This window comes from Pezoporus occidentalis, unplaced genomic scaffold, assembly GCF_034315485.1.
Source record: "Pezoporus occidentalis ecotype Australia unplaced genomic scaffold, CSIRO_AGI_Poc_V1 ctg8, whole genome shotgun sequence".
Taxonomy (NCBI): domain Eukaryota; kingdom Metazoa; phylum Chordata; class Aves; order Psittaciformes; family Psittacidae; genus Pezoporus; species Pezoporus occidentalis.
Window position 1 is genome coordinate 863,722 of NW_026916158.1, and position 21,261 is coordinate 884,982.

Sequence of the window (21,261 nt, forward strand, 5' to 3'; positions counted from 1 at the left end):
TTCATTTTCTGGCTGATTACGGTGACCTATAAGGAGTGTGAAATTGCTTTCTATTGAAATTTTCTCACTGTGATAGCAGTGTGTGCATCTTTTGAAGGTTATATGCCCAGGATTCATCATCTGTGGTGCAGTGAAATTGTCCTCTCCGTATTTCCTTCATGAACCTTGATTTATATATTTTCGCTCTATTCAGGGCTGCATAGAAACAGCAGTCGTCTTTTTCTTGAGCACTTGAAATTACTTTTCAAGCTGGGACATGTTTTGAGGGGTTTCTGTCAAATCAGGTGTAACATAGAGAGGTTGTATGAGTTTTCTGGAACATCTTTTGTTATGATGGGTTTATCTTTGAAACCTCTTGAGGGGATGCAATGAGTTAATTTCTTTATCATTGTATTGACTCTCTGTAAAATAAATTATTGTTAAAGCATCATATCTGGAAGGGGTTTACCCAAGAACTTCACCATTATCTTTCTCTCAGGCTATGCCAGGCTGTTTAACAAGCTGAGAACAGGAAGGCTAAAAGGACACCCTGCCCTCTCACCCCAAGTTTTTCTGACACATGAAATACTGACACAGGTTTTTTCAGTTTCTCGGCGCAACAATCCTTTCCCAGATGTGACAGATGGTTTGCAAAGCATGCTGTTCCCCTTGCAAAAGCAGAGTCAGGACCAAGAGACTTGGTTTGTACTCCACATCTGTGGCTACGGATGTTTCTCCACTGTTGTCTTGAAGGAGTTATAAGCTAGTCAGAAGAGGCATTATTTTGGGAAAGGAGCTTCATTTCTAAACGTCCTTACAGGAAGTTAATTTGTATGCATGTTGGCTTTTACTTTTTTATGAATGGTGATTGATAGAGTAATAATTCAGTATTAATCTCTAGCCATTTTAACAGTTCAAATTAAGGAAACCTATGAGAGCTGAGAAGCATGTATTCAACCCATTTGTTTGCAGTTGGACAGGATCATGACTGTTGGTGGCTTGTATTTGTAATTAGGAAAAATCAGATGTGTGCTCTTCTACTCTATACTCACTTAGGATTTTTATTTTGTTTACCGAGAGTTATTATGCTGAAGGGGGACAAAAAGTCTGCAGAAGGATGAGAAAGCGGCTGGAGTTATGTTTTTTTCACTCCAGCTAGCCTGCTTGCTAGAGAACAGTAATGGAGTTTACTAATCCCAGTCTGACCAGCTCTATGACGAACCCTTAGTTTAGTACATGCTGCAGAGAACCTACTTAACGCCCCAAAATCTTTATTCTCTGCAAGGTTGTTGTCCTGGGTTCAGCAGTAGCAGCCATTTTTCTCCTCCTTGGTAGCTGGTGCAGTGCAGTGTTTTGACTTTCGGCTCAGGAACAGAGCTGATAACAATGATGTTTTGGTTTGGCCAAGGACTTTGTGAGTCTCATGCTCTGCCAGGGAGGAGGGGAAGCCGGGAGGAAGCAGAGACAGGACAGCTGACCCAAACTGACCAAAGAGGTATTCCATACCACAGCACGTCATGCCCAGGATGTAACTGGGAGCTACCCAGGAGGGCTGGGAGACTGCAGGGTTGGAGGAGGTATGGGGCGGTGCTTGGTCAGGCCTGGGGGGTGAGTTATCGGTTGGCTGGTGGTGAGATGTTGTATTCTCTTCCCTTGTTATTTCCTTTATCATTATTATTATTGGTAGTAGCGGTGGTGATTTGTGTTGTACATTGGTTGCTGGAGTGTTCTTGTCTCAACCCGTAGGAGTTGCGCCCTTTCGATCGCCCCGGGGGGCGGCCTCGATTGTTGTCAGCCCAGCACCACTCACTGGGAGTGAGTGAACAAGTTGCCTGACTGGGTTTAAACCATGACAGTTGTGCTGAAGAAAAGTTGAACTTCAGTTTTCCAAAACTGAATCTGGATCCTAAATAGCACCGCATTTGAGGTCCGCAGTCACATCTCAATCTTTTACAGTCATTAACTTTCTGGCATTTATGTCAAAATGCAAAGTATTATGTATTACTAAGAACAAAAGCCTGATTATCTGCAGAGAAAACTGCACATGCTTGGATTTCCAGCCAATCTTCTTGAGGCTTTTCATTTTCCAATGATACGATTCTTTACAACAGATTATTCTTAATTGTGCCTTCCTGCACAGCTTTGTAACCTTCCAAGTTTTCTTATAGGGAAAAACATGTATTTAATTTTATTTTGCTTTTTATGTCTTTCATTCTCAGTTCACAAAATCAGTCAAACCTGTTAGACAGTACCAGCTGTCTCCTATGGATCTAAAACTCTTTCTCAGTGCTCTGTAGGAGATCAGCTGCAGACCAAGAATAACAGGAAATGCATTATTTATGCTCTTCATTTCTTCTGAGCTGGCAGCTCCAGAATTCTGGGAGGTGTAGACCATATTCAGTTTTCCATGTTTCAGTGTAAATTGCAACATACTCTTATTAAACATTCTTGAATTCCTGAAAGTTTTTTCTCTCTCACCTTTCTTCCCCTTCTTTAGCTCTCTTTTAAATAGGCTATTTATGCTATTTTGCAAAAACTTAAGTTGATAAATATGTATTCTACCTATTTTTTGCTTATGATTTTCTCTGTTCCTGTCCTCAGCTTAAAAAAAAAAAAAAAAAAAAGCAAAGCAAAAAAGTTTCATACTGGAGACCTGAAATGTCCCTAGAACAATCCTTACAAAACTGCTGGATAAATTTGACCATGCCCGAGTGTCCTTGGCCAGATCTGCTAGTGATATGAAATTCTGCATATGTCATAAAACAGAAGAAAATCTCCATAACTGTCTGCAATATTATTTTCACTCATTCAGTTCTTGCTTAGTCTTTTATAATAGAGTAAACACAGTGGCAGCACAGTTGCCCTTCTTGCAAAAGGCCACTGCAGAGCCTGCATACAGCTTCAGGCATATTCAAGCTTTGTTTTACTTTTAAAAATAGCAACAAGATGGAGTTTCTAGCTGCTGCATATTCAAACTGAATAAATTACCCCATACACCTGTAATTACATGCCCTCTAAGTTGGTGGGTGGTGTGATTTGTTTGAGCAGAGTGGTGAAGGGTCAGATCATACTGTGGGAGAAAAGTTGAAGCAATTTCTGACAATTATCAAGCAATTTCTTGTCTTCAGCATGAGACAAGAAATACATTTCAGGAATAACATTCTCTGTCAATGGTTGAATCAATTTCTACAGTGTTGTAAAGACTGTATATTTGGTTTTCAGGTTTTAATTAGCATTCCAGTGATCTTGATGGGCTTATTATGCAGTGCAGCTCTACCTCACAAATGATGTTTGTAAAACAGGTTGCTGCTTTTATGTGCTATGCAAGAAGAACAAAGGTTTTATCTGCCACACACACACAGAGAAGCTTCTTGCCCTCTTTAAGGATCTTATCAGAATAGAGGTGATATACAAGACAGGTCTCTAAGCCAGTCGGTTTTTGAGTTATGCTTCTGAGATTTTAGAATGATGAGAAGACTAATCTGACCTTTCAAATATAAAAGCATATTTGTACTTCTCTGCTCTGTGGAGGTAGCCCTAAAAATATAAATTCTATGTTGGTGTTTTCTCCCTTGTTCTGTCTCTTTCCCTTCCTGCCTCTGTCCCCTCGAGTTGTTCTCCTACTTTTATTTTCTCCTTGGCCTGATCTATGTCCTTTCTCTGCTGTGTTACACTCTCTCTCCTATGTTGTTTTTATGTGTCTTTCACTACCTGCCAGATGTTATCTCCCTCTATAGAGAGAGCAATTTGATGCATTTTGCTTCAAAAGGAAGTACTGTTTGACCAAACACCACTGTGTTAATAAAAAAACAGATAAAAGCTCTATCTTTCTAATACATATGGTGAATCCTGGCTATTGTCTGGCTTTTAAACCATAGTAATAAAGCCATAGTTTTTAATGGTTATGTCCAAATTAACAATAATGTAATTTTTCTAAATCTTTTTAGCTACCCTGGTAATATCTGAATAACACAATACAATAAAATCCATATACTAGCTTAGTTTATGTTATGTGATTAAATAGTAAAATATTGATTTCATATATGTGACATCATCCTACATCTTTATTAATCTTTCTATATTGCAGTAGAATTCTTTATTCATTAGAAATTAAATAAAAAAAGACAAATGTGTCTTTCACTGTTGCAATAAAAAGATGAAATATTGTATCATTATTAATTTATTCATTATATGCATTTTTAATGAGTTACATTGATAATCATGGATAAAACTAAGCTTTGATAAACCAACAGAAAGTATGTCTCTATTCCATTTTACATAGAGAAACAAATCACAAGTATCACAAAGGGTTCTGTAAGACCTTTTTTGGTAACAATCTGTTGAAAGTGAATTTGTATGTTTTAAAATATGTATAGTGTTAAGAACTGATACTGAGGCTGCAAGCCACAATATAATAATGGCTCGCATTTAATTTATACTTAACCTGTGTCATTGATCTGAAGTACAATGTCTAAATGTGCTTTCTCTCCTATAGTGTACCTATTCTAATTTACTCTGCTTCCTCAGCAGAGGAATACAATACTAGGCACCTTTTGTTTGTCTAAGTTCTGGGTATTCCTGGCAGAAGTTGGGAAAGGGAACCCTTGGAGCTTTTTGCTTTTATTTAATACTTACAGCTGTATGAACACTTAAGTATGCATGGAAGTCAATATGTATATTTTATATAACTATTTTTTTAAGTCATTTATATTTTACAATTTTTTTAATTCAGCACCTCTGGAGATAAAGTGAAAGACAGGAGCATTTCTGCACATGAATGTTCATCAATTCTTTTATCCTAGCTTTTCTTGGGAAGAGTTTTCTGTCCCAGTACATTAATGCATTTAAGATGTCATAGGGCAGGAAATCCCTGGTTTAAAACTTAATTCCGCTGAAATTAGTGAGAGTTTTTCCTCCATTGACCTTTGCGGGAGCAGGATTTCGCACCTCCAGAACCTGTGCAGAACAGGAATCCACTGTCTTGTTGGAAGGCCAAGGCAGAGGCATTCACCTCTACCCTTCTCAAGCTTGCTTTGGACAGAAGTTTCTTTTTTTCCTCTCATACAGTTGATGTTATGTAAAAACCCAACAACAAAACGTGATTTTTTTTCTGTATTGATATAAATTGGCTATTTTTTCTTATTTTTCCTTGTTCTTTTGATTTTACAGAATTTAGTATAGAAAATATTTTGATATTTTCTCATTCACATAAACATTTTTTAATAACACAAGCATTATTGACAAAAATGTTCCCCAGCTTGCTTGATCAGTGTAAGCGCACACCTCTAAAGATGTCAGTCTCTCTGAAACGTTACCCCATCATATATCCCATCAGAGAGTTCATAATGGAAAAAAAATGGGTTAAACTGCATTTGGGAAATAAATACGTTATTAATAAGCTGAGGTTTAAAAGTAAAAACACTCTGGTTCTAGCCTTGATTAAGCATTTGGATTTGTATAATGGAAACTTTCCACATTAGCGTTGCTGTCCCATTTACAGGTGGCAAGAGAGCCAAAAGAATAATGAGAACTACGGGGCGTCATCTATTGTGAAAGGAAAATATTTTAATTATAGTACAGAGACATTGGTGTAGATCGGTGTTTATCAGGAAATCACATGAAGTCTATCTTTCAACAAAGGATTGCCTATGGGGCTAAAAATGTAAAAGATTTTCAGTAAATTGCAGCTGCTGTCGAGCTCTTTATTGACTCTTGCTTCTTGTGTTGTACCAGTGTAGAAGTTCTGTGGATTTGTGACACACTGGTGCTGTTCTGAAAGCAGACAGCCTTAAGCTTGCCCACAAATTTACAGAGGATGAATGTGTTCGGTTCCTAGGATGAGACAGGCAACAGACAAAAGCAACATAACAATGCTATAAACTAAACTCAGATGTTACAAGTAGTTTCCTTTTATCCTTAAATGAAGGGATTCTCTAATGAAAAGGGACAGAGAGAATATGGATAAAGGACTAAGTACTTTTTTGTTTTCAGAGACACATTTCCAATGTATCTCATAAAAGAAAATAAAGCTACCAATAAATAGACACCATAACATTAGAGTGAGTGTGTATATGCTCTGGAGAATCTTACAACCAGAGATCTTGGGCTATTCATAGCTGCAAACATTTTTATGTGGAAATAGACTTCATCAGTTACAGATTCTGACCTAAACAAGCTTGAACCATGTAAGTCCAGAATTGCTCTCTGAATTTCTGTAATGATGTTCTGCATGCTATTGGAGATACTTACAGTCCTAAAGTACTTGCAGTGTCATTAAGGACTCTCACCTAAGGCATATCTTGTCCAGTTTTCCCCTGAAGTGCTAACTAACCTCTTGGAAGAATCTTTGGTTCCTGAACTCTTCTCACTGTCACCAGTATAGAAATGGACTACAAATCAAGTTGAGAAATAGCAATGTAAGCCTTTCAGACAGAAAATTTTGTATATATTTCATTATTTTAATTACAGATGTCAGGGGACAGATGGGTAGGCGATAGACACAGGACCAAGAAGGAAATGAGGTTAGGAAGTCAGAGGTGTGATATTATACTTGTTCAGCTGAAGACTAAAGTAAGTATTCATATCCTGCTTGAAAACCCACTGCAGTCGTGTTTATCAAATGACTTGATTAAGCTTTAACACTATAGTATGCTTCTTTTGCTGGCAAGTGTCCAAGCTATATATTTACATATTCCACAAAAATAGAGCTTATGCTGTCCTGTAGTACAATATAGATAGGGAAATTATTGTTGTTGCTTCAAAAAAAAAACAGTGGAAAAACTGAAATGAAAATGGTCCTCAGCCACATAAAATGTAAGTCCTGCAATAGTAATTCAGGTAATTCTATTATGTGCATCAAGCCTTCTGATAGGCAATATTAGTGGAAATACCTTTCTCATCAAAACCAGATTCAGTTATAGCAGAGGCAAGAGAGAAAAGAAAGCTTTGTATAAAATTGCCATTGAAGCTGCCGGTTTTATACAAGCTCAAATTCTCTAGGAATGGGAGACATAATGACTAAATAAAATAAAACTAGTTGAGATGCCTGAAACAGAAAAGGTCCTTTCAAATTATTATGACTTTAGACAACGATTGTCTCAGATGCACTGTTAAAACAAGACATACAGACATAAAGACAGAACTTATCATAATCATTATGTTCTATAAAGGACTATTTTAATGGAAGAGAAGTATAGCATGAGAGAGAACAACATCCATTTGCAAAAACCATCAATGCTAAATTGATAAAAATTATTAAAGCTAGATTAAAATCGAGGAAGAAGGTCAATTTTCTGTGCATAAAATGAGCTAACTTCAAGTCAAATACGTCTTTATGATCTCTACTGCACATTGCTGTTGTGATTTCTCTGTCTGCTCTTGGCCCAAGAATCCCCATGACACCACTGAATTACAAAGGATCACAGAACATAATGGTAAAAATTAAACCCTTAATAGGCTTTATAGTGTATCTGCCTGTCCATGGCTGTGGAAGGAAAAAAAAATATTACCCCTGTGACAGTCATAATTTATACATTTGGGATTTTGTCTTAATTTTTTCATACCGTCTGACAAAAAGTGAGTTATGTCATACACCCTAGAGAATGGGGACTGTGCTACAATGTATATCACAAATGCTATTGGGTTTTGCTTTGGAAAGTAGAAATATAAGAAAATATTGAAGGCACTTTAACTACGGTTCTGACAATAAAAGAGGAGGGGCAGTGGCTGTCCTTGTGTGGGGGAGTTCCTCCTCCCTGACTCAGCCAATGCACATAAGTCATTGTTTGCTGGGTACCTGCTCTTGGGTACCCATGCTGCCAACTTTAAAACTTTCAGTGGGGATGGCTTGGAACAAAGTGAAGTTACTGGTATTTGTTACCAGGCTTTTGCAGTGTATTACATTTTGGCATAAGCATTATTATACTTAGGCAGTAGTATACAGTCATTATACAATAAATTGTTACTTGGTTTAAAAATTCAGTCAAACTGATTTAATCATATATACTCATACTACGCAACTTCAGTATGCATTTTGCAAGATGTTTTTTTGTTTTTCTTGCCTTCTGTGCTAGTGATAGATCTGGGTCCAGATATTGCACACTGCAAATTCAGGCCTACCTAATCAATCTGATATTTTTCCTCCATTTATGTCCATAAAACTGAAATAAAGTTGTTTCCAAGGAATAGTGAACAAAATTTCTTATGGTAACAGTGAAGATTTTACATCTTCTTTGAAACTAAATACTTGATTGACAACATGCTTAATAGTACTTTTGAAGGTTGCAGCAGCAGTGAATACTACTGACTTTGACAATTATGGACACTTACTACCTTTTCATGTGTGACAGAGGATGGGGGGGGGAATTATCTATGAAGATTTTGGTGGAAACAAACTGCAAGTAGCTTGAGATAATTTTGGGCACTCAAAATTTTGGGTTATATGGTATCAAATAGAAAGAAAAAGAACAAATCAATTCAGTCATAAAAAATGTAGCAGGGGAAGAAGTAGCAAACAGAGTTATGAATTGTCACTGTTGCTTATCAACTGTACTTTGGTTGTGAAAATTCTACATTTCAGACAGATCTTATCTCTTAGCATGAACTTCAACTTGATTTCAGGAGGCACAAGATTGGGTGCTAAAAATTAAGTGAACACTATTTTATACTGAGTAGAATCATAGAATCATAGGATAGTTAGGGCTGGAAAGGACCTTAAGATCATCAAGTTCCAACCCCCCTGCCATGGACAGGGACACCTCACACTAAACCATCTCACCTAAGGCCTCATTCACAGTATCACAGTATCACAGTATGCTAGAGATTGGAAGGGATCAAAAGAATCATCCCCCTAGGATAATGTTACACAGGAATGTGGGCGAGTTTTGAATGTCTCCAAAGGACTCCACAACCTCCCTGGGCAGCCTGTTCCAGTCACCCTCGCTGAGAAGAAGTTCCTTCTCAAGTTTAAGTGGAACCTCTTGTGTTCCAGTTTGCACCCATTACTCCTTGTCCTATCATTGTTTGCCACTGAGTAGAGCCTGGCTCCATCCTCGTGACACTCCCCCTTTATATATTTATAGACACTTATAAGGTCACCCCTCAGTCTTCTCTTCTCCAAACTATAGAGATCCAGCTCCCTCAGTCTTTCCTCATAAGGGAGATGCTCCACTCCCTTAATCATCTTGGTTGCCCTGCGCTGGACTCTCTCCAGCAGCTCCCTGTCCTTCTTGAACTGAGGGGCCCAGAACTGGACACAATATTCCAGATGGGGTCTCACCAGGGCAGAGTAGAGGGGAAGGAGGACCTACTAACCTGGTCTTGAACACTGCCAGGGATGGAGCATTCAGTAGCAAATTCTCAGTCTAACAGAATAGATAGAAAAGTATATAAATTAAACTGGTCATGTAAAGCAATTCTATTGACATCCTAAATATATTACATCTATTTATATTTTGTTAGGCTTTTAAAATCTTAACACCTCTATGTAAAGTACAATGCTGTGTAAATCAAGTGGTTATCTACTCAGTATGCCATTTTTTAGTGTTGTTTAAACGTTATGTCCAAGATATATCGTAGAAAAGTGTTGTCAGCAAAATATTCCTCAGTCCCTGCAGTTGTCTTTGCACTTCAAAGAGCAGATGTTCATTTTGTCTGATGAGCTGAGAAATATCACTGACTGCATCACAGAAAAATAATCTTGAAAAAATGAACCTAAACTTTATGATATATATTAGGTGGTGTATCAATTTTTCATTTACCTACTCACAATTTTTATTGCAAATTTTGTAATGCATGATAAGCAGTGCCAGAATAACACATGCAGTCATGCAGTTGGAATAGATTTTTATATTACAGTGAATTGCTGACTTGTTTCCCTCCCGTTTGAAAATTCTCAAGAAAAAAAATACAACAAAACAAAAACAAACAAACAAAACCACCTAAACCCCCAAAAAAACAACCCCAAACCAGAAAATAGAAATAGAAAAATAGAAAAAAAATATATTTAGCAGAGGAAATACAATAGATCTGGTAAAACTGTGGTGTAGTGCTTACAGATTTTATTGTCTCTTCAGGCAGCACTGAGCAAGTAGTTAATTTGCCCCATACCAGCAGTACCTCCAGCAGGCCAGGTTATTCCTTTGAATCACCCAATGAGTCATAATTCCAGTTGTACTTCCATTGCTTGAGTGGGAAGGAGAGGTATTTCACCTGGCCTATAATAGCAGCAAATAGGATCCAACTTCTGACAACAGAAGAGGGAGCAGAATCACATTTTCTGTTAATTCTCTGTTCTCTCTCCCCTCTGCTCTTATGGACTAGTAACTGTTTCCTTCTTCAGGCCCAGAGTCAAGGCTGGAATATTCTGTGTCATATTGGTTCTTAACTGTATGGCACAGCTTACTTGCCAAGTGACAAGACAATAAAGCTTAAACAATAACATTTTATTTTAACCATCTTGATGAGGAGTAATCATAATGATAATTGTGCTCTAGGTGGCACTTTAATCTGAAAATAGGTAATTTTCTGCATTGGTTATGTGGGGAACCTGAAGTATGAGTTTATAGGACAGTTAATTGTTAGAAGACTAAAAATTAAATGGCAGATTCCTAGCACAAATTGAATTAGTGTGCTGGATTTTCAAAACAGGTGCAAGTATTAATTCTCATAAAATCCGTGCTATAGTTTAAACCTAAGGCATTACAGGGAAAATTCGTCTCAAGCCACATGTTTGGATGCAAACTTGGTAGACATCTTTTGAGGGATACAAGAACCAGAGTTCTCAGTTTCTCAGACTTTAAGGGGAACCTGAAGCTGGCAGGGTTTTTTGAGAAAGTGGGCTGTGTTGTAGGAAAGATTATATATTCTGATCACCACCATTTTTCCACAAGAATAATAAAAACTGAAAAGAATCTCCACAAATCAGATCTCAGGTTTTGAACATGATACCTTAAAAGATTCAATTTCAAACACAGAAGCCATTATCTTAGGTTCACTCTGAAAGTAATCTTTCTAGTCATTTCTTTAGTGGTAGTAGAAGTGGAATTTGAGAGAAGAGAACTTGTTAAAGAGAAGGAGGGGATATTGAGGAAATGAAGGCAAGTAAGAAGTAAGATAATCTCATAGTGCTTTGTCCATGAAAAAGCAATAGAGAATAGGACACGATGGACAGCTGAAAATCTTCAAAAATATTGTGGGCGCCTGTCGTGGTTTAAGCCCAGCTGGCAAACCAGAACCATGCAGCCGCTCGCTCACTCCCCCCTCTCCTCCCCCCACTCCTGGAGGGATGGGGAGGAGACTCGAAAGAATGTAACTCTCACAGGTTGAGATAAGAACAGTTCAGTAACTAAGGTGTAACACAAAACCACTGCTGCTACCATCAATAATAACAATGATAAGGGAAATAACAAGGGAAGAGAATACAACTGCTCACCACCCACCAACCGATACCCAGCCTGACCCAAGCAGTGATCTAGCCCTTCCGGGTAACTGCCCCCAGTTTATATACTGGCCATGACGTGCTGTGGTATGGAATACTTCTTTGGCTAGTTTAGGTGTCCTGTCTTTGCTTTCTCCTGGCTTCCCCTCCTCCCTGGCAGAGCATGAGACTCAGAAAGTCCTTGGTCAGAGTAAGCATTACTGAGCAACAACTAAAAGCACTGGTGTTATCAGAGCTTCCCAGGCTGAAAGTCAAAAACACAGCACTGCACCAGCTACTAAGAAGGAGAAAAATGACTCCTACTGCTGAACCCAGGACAGCACCTGAATAATTTTTTTCTGTGGACCCCTCTAAAGAAAGCAATAAGTAGCACTTTGTGAACAATTGTGTCTTCATTTATTTTTTATTCAGTAATAGAAGGGTGATAGAATTTGAACTTATTTTCATCTATCATGTATTTATATTATCTGTAATATCTTGTCAACTACATTAAAGTATCTAATGGTTATTTGAAGCTTTTTATTTATGGAAGGCTAGAAAGAAAATAATTAGGCTATTGAGAGGCCTAATTAAGGATTTTGATCCACTCAGACAGAAGAACGGATGCGACAGAAATAAGCATGGTTCTATAGACCTATAGGTATGTAGTGTGCCACATCTTTTTGCTTCCTAGTGTATTTTTGTTTGATTGTTTCTTGGAGTAAGAAGATTAATTAACTTCACGGTGTATTACTTTCAGCTTGACAAGTGTGTCATTTCAGGAAATAACATTTCAATATGTGATACCTTTAGTGGTGTTAGCAAAGTAAGATTTTGTTGAAATAAACTTACGATACCTGTAAGACTAATGCCTGACAACACTGAGTCTATGATGACGTTCTATATGAATGGTATGATGATCATTCAGACTAGATTGTAAATATATGAATTATGAATAAGTGTATACAAAGAGCTATGTAAATTGGATATTGTAGGATAGAACATGTTTGAGAATAGAGACTTTAAAGAAGTAAGACCTCTGTATTTGTGATCCATCTTACCCTTGCCAAAAGAAAGAATGAGCATAGTGGTTAATTTTCCTTTATGTTAATAATAGTATAACACTTGGATCTTTTTATCTGTTTTCAAGCATGCAATATTTCCTACAGCAACTTTAATAACCATCATATGACTGAGAGATCTAGTTCCAGATGTGCAGTAAGCTTTGTTTAACTTGAAGCATCTACAATCACATAGCTAAATACCTCAGCTGGATGGTCTTTGTGGAAGTCCGTTATGTCAGCTGGTGATCTTTGGGCAGCAGTAGTAGAGAAGGATTCTGAGTTCAGCAGATATCCTCGGTTCACCTGTAACAAGTCATTTTTCTCCTTCTTAGTAGCTGGTGCAGTGCTGTGTTTTCGACTTTAGTCTGAGAACAATGCTGATAACACACCAGTGTTTTATTGTTGCTAAGTAATGCTTACCCCTATCAAGGACTTTTCACTGCTGTGCCAGTGAGGAGGGGCACAAGAAGCCAGAAGGAAGCAGACAGGACACCTGACCCAAAAAAGAAAAAGGGGTATTCCATGCCACAGCATGTCATGCCCAGTATATAAACTGGGAGGAGTCACCAGGAAGACACACATTGCTGCTCAGGTCAGGCTGGGTCTTGGTTGGTGGGTGGTGAGTGGTTATACTGTGCATCACTTGTGTTTATTGTTTTATTTTCCTTTTCACCTTTTAGTTTTATACTCTCTCTCCTTGTTATTTCCCTTATCATTATTATTATTGGTGGTAGCAGTAGTGGGTTTGTGTTATACCTGAGTTACTGGACTGTTCTTATCTCAACCCGTTGGGTTTACATTCTTTTGATTCTCCTCCCCATCCCTCTGGAACTGGGGAGGCAGAAGGGAGGGAGGGAGTGAGTGGCTGCATGATTCTGAGGTACTAGCTGGGCTTAAACCACAACACCTGAACATTTTCTTTCACCACTTTCCAAAAAAAGCCACTCAACAGAAATTGTTCGTTATGCTTGTAAGCAGAGAATGATGTCACCCAGGACAAGTGACCAAAAAGAAATTATGAAAGTTAGCACAAGTAATGACAGCCTTAACTGGTAGAATGAATAAATTCTCAACTCATTAAGTTAGCATGGACAATGTTTCCCATGCTTCAGTAATTAAACCAGTTAAATGCAATTTCCAATTTCAGATGTGAAATAACATGTGTTAGAGGAAAAATCTACTGTAGTCCTCTAGGGATACTTTTGAGATTTACATTTGTAATTCTTACCCAGCATATTGCTTCTAGTAGCAAACAACATCTGCCAGGAATAATAAGAAAATTGTGATTGTGAGCATTGAAACCCACAAGCTGAAATTCCTTGATCGTATTTTAAAAACATGCCTGAACTTGCTTGATTCTGATCCTTTTCTTTACATCATCTATGTTTATTTTCTTGGATTTATTCCCTGCAAAATGGAATCTGAGTCCCCTTACTCAGTTGGTATTACTGGTGAGAGGTGTGATATTATCTGCAGATTTTCTCTTACTTTTTTAGCCTTTGACAAAAATGCTCTAATTTTATTCACTAAACTTTGAAGAAGTTTGTACAGTCTTCTACACACTCTGATCAGCATGCAGATTCCTGTCACTCTGACCACAAAACAGCTCAAAAAATAGTTCTGTCTGCTGAACACACACAAAGAATAAAAGGAACCTTTCATTTCATTACTATTTTTTCATTAACTACTTTGATCACCATAATGTTCTTCATCGAATCCCATTCCCAGCTTGCTAAATAGAATGCCCTTCTGTATACGTTCTTTCAAGATAATAATTTGTTCTTTTGAATATTTTCCTTGATTACATTATTCTTTCATCATGTAGTCTCTGCTTCCAGTGCCCCATTTATCTTATCTGTGTGTGCCTGTTTTTTCCTATATCTACACAAAAGTGGTGCCATGTGCCTCACCTTCACATTTTCTTTTAACAGTTTATAAAGTAGTCTCCATTTTTCTTCACCTTCACCCAAAAGTTCTTTTATCTCTATTATCCAGATGGGTATCTGTTGCTACCTCACATATAATTCTCTAATTGCATTGTTTCATCCTGGTTATGGTGTAAACACCTCAGGTCAATGACATACCAGTGCTGTATCAGACGCATTTTTAAGCACCATGGTAGTGGTGAAGAAGCAACTGTCACAACCTGTATGATAGTAGGAGCTTCAGGAGATAACAGTTTTATAATGATGAATGAGTATATCAATTTCTGTGTTCTTTGACATTACACCAACTGTCAATATATGGAAAGACTATTTCCATGAGTGTCACCAAGTAGACCTATAAACTGTAACTGTGGTGGTAACTGAGAAAACATAAAAAATATAGTAGCTTTGGAATGAAGCCATTCATAAATGCATACAAATGATCTATTCCTGCTTAGAAAAAAAAAAGCGCCATTTCAGAGTGCTCTCAGCTAGATCAATATATCCCAAAAGTATAAAAATGTGACAAATTGAGAGGTTTTGATTCTCAGTCTGTAGCGTCCAAGACACTTTTAAGGACAAAGATTTCAGTGACATTTCACAAAAGTTCTTAACTTCATGTCTGAAAGCTGAACTGAAAATGTTTCTCTACTGAAATATTAGACCAAATTTGTTCTTAGTGTTTCTATCATGTGGGAAGAATATGGGTCTTTTTAAGTCAATGACATTACATGCTCACTTGTGATGATCAGAGTTTCATGCAAGTGGAGTCACGTTGATTTATTGAAGGATCTGAATTCTTTCTATGACTGCCTACACTGAAGGCAAAGTTCATGGTATTTTAATGATTAAAGGTTTGTTTCTATTTTCTATTCAGCATTAGGACAAAATGGATGTATAGCGAGGTGTGCATAAGGTGGAGAGTCTGATGTTACCTTCATAATTGATGTAGATTGCATCAGGGGAGACTCAAACAAATTTTCTCCTTATGTGTAAGAGTTTATTATTTTGCACATCATAAGTTCTATTCTGTTGCTCTGCTGCATCAGGAGGGCTGTCCCAGAACGTATAGAGGTTTCACACCACAGTCAGGACTGGAATTATTGGTGGTAGCTATCTCTGTGAAAAGCTCTTGAGCAAATGAGCCTTCTGCAGACTATAGAGATGATGTATTTAAAAGGAGGAAGATGTGTAACTTGGAGGTATTTATGTCTTAACAGGACAAAACCTTAAGAAACCTGATCTGCTTTGAAGAAGGGGTTGTTCTAAATAAGCTTTTGTGTTTCTTCAATCCTAAACTACTCTATGTTTCAACTACATTTATTTTAAAAGCAATAGTCGTTCTGTCACCATGTTTTCAGTTCAGGAGCTTCCACCTAAACTTGTCTACCAGTTGGTAATTCATATTTACATTTTCATTTCAGGAAAATTCTTCTATTTAAAAAGAAATATATATAAAATATCCATGTAATACACACTTTGTATGCAATCATACAACTACTCTGTAGCAGACAGTCTGTAGTGTGTACAGAAAAGGTCTGAAAGGGAAGATGCTAAATTTTCCTTGAACTGTCAGTTCACAGGGACATATTGATGGAGTAGTTGTTTGGAAGCAGAAGCTGATATCTCATGATCAGAAACAAGGGCCAGAGATTAATGATGAAAACCTGAAAACAGCAGAGAGCCTTTCACTGTCACAGCAGTAAAAAATTGTTGTTTATTACTAGGAACAGATAGAAAAGAAACTGGCAGTAGCTGACATGAACTATCCAGCTTTTTATTGGGTTTGACCTTTGGGTGTTATGTTTGAGGGGATGTAGAAACTGCCCCAGATGGGGGACCCGTAACAGTTATCTCAGCTGAGACTTCTGTTTAGTAATGATGGTAGTAAATTTAGTAGTGTCTAGAAACAGAATTGATGTGAAATAGCAATTCAGTTATGTTTTAATTTGTCATATTCTAGCATAGATTAAATTACATTGCTTCCGAGACTATCTTCCAATTTTGTTCTTTCAGAAGAAATTTTAAACATATGTATATTCATTAATTCCACTCTATGAAACTGCGTCTGGAAAACAGAAAAGTAATGATGTTTCAGCAAATGAAGCTGTCCTAAATCACTTTTTGTACCTGTTCCTTGTTGAAATGCTGCTAGCAAAGTGGAATGTAGTTGGCTGCGGTAGATATTTTCTAGCTAATGCATAATGTAGCAAATCCATGGCGTTATAATTTTTCTTCATGTAGTTTGTGTGACTGTAACAGTAGAAGTGACCTCAGACTATACCTACACATGTTGACTCAGTTGATAGTCATGTCATCTCGATCTAGTTCTTCAGTCAAAAGACATGGAGTTGACAACATAATAATGATGACTCACAGTATGAGAAAATTTGTTGAAGTTTTTAGTGTTTTCTGCCCCTACCCCCTCTTTAAGAAAAAACAAACAAAAAACAAAAAAACACAAAAAAACAAAGCCCCAAAAGTTTAAGAATGCTTTTATGGTTTGATGCTTTTTGACCTTCAATTTAAATAACCTTCTGGATGGAAACTTAAGATATTGATCAAAACATATAATTCAGTACATTGTGGAGCCAGCATACCACATAAATTTCCTCTCTGATTGCTGCATATTAGCCTCACCTAAAGTTTGCAAAGGCAATCTGTAGGAAATCCCATAGGATAAGTGAAAGGAGCCAGTTTCTGCACAGTATTTCTGCAGAAGGATTAGGGTTTTAAACTCATCTTTCAATCTTGGGTCCATGGTGAGTCACTATGAAGCAACAGGAGTGGGATTCAGCAATTACTTGTCCATCTTTGAGAAGGTATCATCCTCTTCAGTTTGCTAAGGTAGTAGACTAGAGCATGTGCTGAGATGGACAATTTACATTAGGCTGTGATTTTTATTTATGGACAAAATTCCAAAAGACTTTCTAAGTGGTTTTTTAGCCCCTAATTTTTAGTGCCCTTTTCCCCTTAAAATATGGTATTAGCTTCAACAGAGTTGCCACTGATCTTAGCAGAGCAGTGGTTTCAGTTATCTGATATTTTTTCTGTTAACCTAGCAAGATTTCCACTATATTTGTGTTCAGTTGCATCTGTGTTGGTGTCTTGCTTTCTTTGTATGCTTTTTAAACCGTCTCTTAAAATATTAAAATTGCTTTTTTCTAATCAGAGAACATAGGAATTTAAGCATTCAGCGTATATTTTTCTTTTTCTGTATTGATTCTGAAGGCTTTTCTTGTGTATTTGCTAGACAGCTAGTCTTACAAAACATTAAAATGTTATGACTAATCATTTTAGAGATTTGGAGAAAGACTTGTCAGTAAAAAAGGTTCTGGAGTATGAAATTAATTTTTCAACTGTGGTGCCATTCATTGATAGTTAGTTTTATAGGAGACAAATTAATTGAATAACCTAGTTCATAGTAATCCTATTTCTAATATTACATGGCATGATATCATCATCAAAGAGCTGTCTCTGCACTGAAGAAATTAACCAAAGGTCAAATTTTCCCACCTGGTATTTGAATTTCTTTTACTAACTCCTTCTCTTTGATATATGTTCATAGGGTTTAATGTGATATAGTGAAGTAACCAAAGAACTAATGTATCCAGAAAGCTAAGTTAGTGTACAAATAATTCCTTCTATTAAAAATATAACTGTAAGAAACAAAAAATGGAAAATGTCCTGAAATATCTTTAAAATTTCATGTTAATGCTCTCCTGTTGTTTGTGAAATCATGTAGTATTCTTTAAAGCCCCAGCTGTATCATTTTAATTGTCTGGAAAGAAAGAGAGATGCTTTCCTAGTAGATTAATGGATATCAAGTGTGTTTTCCATCTTTTTTTTCATATATCAGGGAACTGTGGGTTTTTTGTAATGATTTGTTTTTCAGAAAGATTGCACATTATTTCTTTCTAATGTTCTGTGGATATTATGGTATACTTATATAAAATTGAAAACACTAAGGATAATGCATTGGCCAGAGGAAAATAAGGTACTAAATTAAATGAGGACTCTGTAATGAACTGGAAAATTAAGAATTTAGACTATAAATCATTCCTTTTGCTATTACCCTGAATATGTGCACCTTTTGGAAATCACAAAGACCGAGACAAGAGACAAAAAAGAATTTAAAATATCTGTGTCACAGCTAATCAAAACAGTATTTTTTTAATTCTACCATATTTTACTGAACACCTCCACAGTGATATTGGAACTATATCATGGTTTTAATTTCAAGTTTAGATTATACTTGGTAGATTTAAGCTTGATCATCTCTTCTGTATTTAATCATATCTATAGGTAGTTATTTTCTTCACCATAATGTTCATTAACAATTTAAAATGTTACAGCTGCCTCCAAAGGAAGGGGGACACAGTTTATTGCAGTTTTCTCATGGGCTACATATTTTCTCCTTTAGAGACTTTGAATTATCTTGTTGACCTCCAAATCTTGCTGGTGTTTTTGAAACTTCAGAGAAGTAGAAAGATAGAATCTTGCCTTTTGTGAAACCTTATGTATTTCCTAATGCTGAGAGATAGAATTTAGGTTGTAATTACATAGCTGTCTTTTCTGCAATGGAGTGTTGAAAGTGTATTAAACGAGCAGTGCTGTGTGCATTAACTACTGTTCCACAGTTCAAAGCTGCAGCATTTAGAGTTAATTCATTACTCTCAATTTTTCTTCCCTAATGATTTAACCTTTCAGAGGTAGCATCTTTTCATGGCTTTTACACTTTAAAAGAAAGTTTGCTAAAGCAGAATTGGATTTTCAACATGATCAATAAAACTAAATCTAAACTACTCATGGATCACATCATTTGCTCCTCTTTCCTCACCTGTTTTATCACCCTTTAAAAGTGCCGTGAGTAGACTAAAACATCCAAAAAGCAAAAGCAAGTGTAAGCATCTCATACATAAGTAAGTGATTAAATTTCACAGTATTGCCTAGATCTGGAAAGGTAATCTGCAGATATTGCTTTTAGAGAAGAACTTACTTTTTGGTGTGCCAAAGTGTTGTTTAGAAAACTAAGGTCACATTATGTTCCTGGTGTTAAAACAAATAAAATTGAGAGTCTTGAATTCAGTTTTGGTTTTACTAACTGAAGTAGGGATTGAAACATAAATCTTTCTTCATTTGACATTTCAGTGCCAAGTGAGCTGTCTGATACTCTCATGTATGGCCACTTCACTATTCTAGGAAAATATAGCTATTCTATCTAAATATTGAAATATTTTCTGTCAGAAGAAGAGTGTTACCTTCCCAAACTGATTGCCTGTTAAAGTGGAAAGCCTCACTTTGGAGAAAAGGATATTTAACCTTCTGTATCTTGGGCCTTTATATCCAAAGCAAAAATAAAAATAAGTATTTAATCCTTTTGATCTATAATCCTGCATAATTCAGGATAAAATGCAGCTCATCCTGCCATTATGGAGTTAAGAAAATCATTGTCTTTGGAAAGTAGTACCTGAAGGCAGGAAGTAAGATACTGTTTTTAGGGAAGTTCTTTTATTGTTTGTTTTTAATGACAGTCTTTGCCTTAAATTCAGAAAGCAAATACTGATACATGCACATAAACCCTTCACTGTGGCATACCAGGAAATGAGGACATAACGTTTACAAATAGCATTTGTAAAGAGGCCTCTTGGAATTGGGCACACTGTGTGTAGTTTGTTAGACTTTGGTCTACATAGACAAAAATTCGGCTCAGCTTCTCTTCTCCACAGTCCTTTCCGTTTTCTCGGCTTAGAATTGCAAAGTCAAGCCTTGCACACTGCTTTTTACAACATTGCTATATGATGCTTGCATGAGCAGAGTAGCATACATGCCACATATGGTGTGTATGTGCTATATCATATATCATAAGCTGATTCGATGCTGTGACACGTAGCTTCACAAAATGGTGTATTTCTATAGGACCTTTCAACTTTAGGGATGCAAAAGCATTTGACAAATGTTTAGCTGAACCTCATCAGCTCCTTTGAAATAAGCATCATTTTTTTTCTCTGTTTTCCCACAAATGATAAGTTTGGCTGTGGTTTCACACTGAACTGATCAAGCTGAAAGAGTTTTTCCTTTTCTTGGTTTTCTTTTTGGTTTCATTGAGGGGTTTTGGGGTTATTTTTGGTGTGTCATTCCCCACCCCACCATAGTGAAATGAGTATTTCAATTCACTGCAGTAAGACTCTAGCAGCTGTGTCAACATTACAGCAGGTGGTGGTACAGGAATTCAGATGCCTTCTTTAAGCATGGGGCAGCAGGGTCCTTAAGCTATCATCAAAGAAACTGTGTGAAACAGCTTTTGACGTGTTGCAGGGTTATTTTTTTGCTTAAAATCACATTGAAATTGGTCACAGATAATGGTAAGAGGGGATAGCTGTCCTAAGCACTTGCATTAGTGACAAGACTAATCTGCAGCAGGAAGGAATATTGCATATGTTGTGAAGGAACATCCTATCTAGAATTTCCATTTTCTCCTGTGTTTCTATCAGTCTGTGAAATAAGGTTTTTTTTGCTTGCTAAATGCCAAACTTCTTTTGAGAAAATCGGCAGGGGTGTATTTGTGAGTCACCCAGTAACTGCCCTGATTATTTCTGAAAGATAGAGTTCAGTAAAAGTTAGGGAGATGGGAATTCAAAAAAGAAAAAAAAAGTTGGTATTTCTTTCTAATGCACAGGCTTGTGATGGAAGACTTGGCAATGCTGTAGAAGAGAGAATGAATTAATAGTATTTACTTGCCATTGTATTTAATTTCTGCTCTATTGCTTTTAGTTTTCACATAAGCAAAGCATGACTCTTCCTTATTTAGGAAAGAAAAAATAAAACATTTATTACAGCACTGAAAGATGACTCTAGGGCAGTCTAATAAAGATTG